At 37.5% G+C, this 3,599-nt stretch overlaps 1 pseudogene; it reads left to right on the forward strand.

Moving 5' to 3' along the window:
* Positions 1–1,226: 1,226 nt before the first annotated feature.
* LOC103744867 lies at positions 1,227–3,247 on the forward strand (annotated as a pseudogene).
* Positions 3,248–3,599: the final 352 nt, after the last annotated feature.

A 3,599-nucleotide genomic window follows, 5' to 3' on the forward strand; every position in this document is an offset into this window, starting at 1 on the left:
TGAAGAAACCCTACCACATTCTTAAAGGCCATCTCTTTAAAGCACATATTAATGCAGAATTAAATATGTAGCAACATTGATATGAAAGGATTAGCTTTTGGAAAAGAAGCTATGTAATTTCCTACAGTTAAATGATCTATTACGTACCATTGTGATTTGTTGGGTCCTGCATAGACAGCCAGTCTGTAACTATCTTTTTTTTCTTTGATATGTTTTGTCCCTGACAGTGGTTCTTCCAGTAGTACTTCCGTGTTCTGTACTTCAATTCCTAACAGCAATTTTAATCCAATTCTAATCCTGTTCTGTTTTTGTCATCATATCTTTTCACATAAGAAAATGAACAAGCTTTATCAGCTACTGAATATGAATGGGAAATGCTAATGATCTCACTTTTATTGTTTGGCTATTTCATGTTAACTACAATTTATGAAGATTTTATGGGAACTGTGTGGAAACTGAATAGTAAGTCCATAGTGGGATCATTTAATGTATCATGGTAATTTGAAAAGTTAAAAAACGTGGAATATTTCACTGGAGCATAAATTAATACATAAATCAGAATCATAAATGTATTAGTGAACAGATACATATTTTTATTAATATCAGGTTTCTTAACAATGCCTTTCCAAAATATATGATGATGTTCTGCATATTTTTCCATATCTTAAGGAAAAATTAGGAGAATATTTGTGCTTTTTGGATGTTTCGTCTTATATTAAATATTTTCTCAGTGTGTCTATTAAAAATTTCTGAATAATTAGACAGAGAGTGTCAACTGATACATAACCTATGATATAGCCTGTATGCTCAATATAATTATTGTTCGGTTCCTTCATGTATTAATACTGCTGTATTTTAACCATACTAAAAGAAATATGTATTCAACTAGATATCTGGTTAATTTAATGATGAGCATTATATAAATTTTAAAACTATATATATAGCTGTTTACTAATTAAAGTGCTGAATAGTTATCACCATGGTTAACACATCACAAGACAGAACATACTCAGCAGCACAAAGTCCTGGAATGGAGCCAACCCAACAGCAGTGGAGTTATACTTGCTCCAACGCAGCTCCACTAGACTGCAGAAGTGTAAAAAATGGATGATGGCAGGATACCTGGACAGCTGTTGTATGCTGAGCTGAAGTGGGGAGCTCCCAAATAGGGCAAGCTGAAGGAACATGCTATAGACATATTAAAGAACAATTTCAGTTAATGAAGCATGGCTGCAGAATTCCAGGGCATAACACCAGGGGAAAGAACCACTCAGTGCGGAGAAATTGGAGTAGCAAATGCTTGCAGCCAGGTGAAGCAGCAGCAGAGCAGATGGCAACAGAATCCATAAAGAGCAGTCATTCTCCCAAGCAAAGGACACAATAACCTGCACTCTTATAAGCATGGATGACTTCTATATTTTCCAGTAGTACTAACGATGTTTTAAAATATATTTTTGTAATAATCTTAACCAATACCGTGTTTCTGGTTATCCAGTATTTTAATTCCAAAAGTTCACACATAATAACTAATACCTTATACAAATATATATATAATATATGTTTGAAGCAGTTTTCTAGAACAAGAATGACAAATGATATGTGACAGAACTTTCATATTTGGACATATTTTCTCTGGTGGTTTTATGAAAGGACAGTTTTTCTGTTACAAGCAGGAAACAGTGAAATAGTTAAAGCAGACTTACAAGTCAACCCATGGAAGAGTTGAAATCATTTTAACTCTGAACATGTTACAAAGGTCTCCTCTCAGTAGTTACGGTCTCAATATACACTTGTACTCATCTTGCTATTTGAGGCACAATGTTCATAAAACGTTCAACAGACTTATTACCAATGAAAGCATGCATTTTGATTTTCTAAATGGTCTATACAAAAATCAACAGAAATACATTGTTTCTCATATACAGTGCTGATGCTTGAAGGATATGTGGAGAATATGTGGAAAATCTAATGTGGTTTGTTACTCAGCATTATCTCTATTTATTACATGGAAAGACAATTTAAGATATCAGTGAGTACAGAAAATTACACATAGATGAGGATAGATAAATAATGCTCAGCTAATGCTGGAGTCCCTGTGGCCGAGTCCAAATCCTGTGGCCTCCTGACCTGACACCACCGATCGTTCACTCCCAGTCCCTTTCGGTTCCAAGCCCAGGATAGCAAGCTTCAAAAATCAGCTGATTGTGGATCTTATTAAGGAGGAACAGAACCCCCAGAACAAGATTACAGTTTCTGGGGTTGGTGCTGTTAATATGGCCTGTGCCATCAGTAGCTTAATGAAGGACTTGGAAGATGAATTTGCTATTATCGATGTCATAGAGGACAAACTTAAAGGAGAGATGATTGATCTCCAGAATGGTAGCCTTTTCCTTAAAACAGCAAAATTTGTTTCTGGCAAAGACTGCAGTGTGACTGCCAAGTCCAAGCTGGTCATCATCACAGCTGGGGCATGCAACAGGAGGGGGAAAGTTGTCTCAATTTATCCCAGAGTATGGTGAACATATTCAAATCCATCATCCCTAATGTTGGGATGTACAGTCCAAACTGAAAGTTGCTTATTGTTTCAAAACCAGTGGATATCTTGACTTATGTAACTTGGAAGATAAGTTGCTTTCCCAGCAATCTAGTGGTTACATTCTGGATTCAGCCTGGGACCTTTACCTGATAGGAGAAAGACTGGGCATTCACCTACTGAACTGTCACCACTGAGTCCTTTGGGAACATACAGGCTTACGTTTGCCTGTGTGGAGCTCTGTGAACACTGGTGGCATCCCTATGAAGAATCTGAACCCAGAATTGGGCACTGATACAGATAAGGATCAGTGGAAGGAGGTTCACAAACAAGTGGTTGACAGTGCCTATGAGGTGATCAAACTGAAATGTCCTGGGTCATTACATTCTCTGTGACAGGTCTGGCAGAGAGTATGATAAAGAATCTTAAGTGGGTGCACCCAATTTCCACCATGATTAAGGCTCTCTATAGAATAAAAGATGACATTTTCCTCAGTGTGCCCTGCATCCTGGGACAGAATAGGATCTGAGACATTGAAGGTGACTGACTCCAGAAGAGGACACCAGCCTGAAGAAGAGCACAGACACACTCTGGAGAATCCAGAAAGATCTGAAGTTTCAGAGTCTCCTGGGGTCACAGCCTTCACTGTCCCTGCTGCAGCAGGCTTTCTGCTGGAGATGTACATGCTTTCATTTTCATCTGAGCTGTGATTAATGCAGTTGTATTAAAAAGGCATAGGGAAGCATCACTTTTCTAAAGTCAGAAACCCCCACAGCTATATCCTGATGCTAAATGATACTTGTGTAGTTGTAAACTGGTTAGTGTGAAAGAGTTATACCATCTGAGACGCCCTGCCAATTTTGTACAGGATCCAGTTCCCTTCAAACCAGATGTGTGCTGTATAACTTAACTAAACATGCATAGTCACATTTTTTCAATTAGTCCCATCCTGGGATCCAGTATATAAATCCATTACAGTATGTCTTGTGCTCAACTGTTCTAAAGGATCTTACTTTTTGTTTATTGTTTATGTGTCAGTGTACATTGCAATAGAACTAAAAAAGTA

Source organism: Nannospalax galili, unplaced genomic scaffold (genome assembly GCF_000622305.1).
Source record: "Nannospalax galili isolate Female #2095 unplaced genomic scaffold, S.galili_v1.0 scaffold303, whole genome shotgun sequence".
Lineage (NCBI taxonomy): Eukaryota > Metazoa > Chordata > Mammalia > Rodentia > Spalacidae > Nannospalax > Nannospalax galili.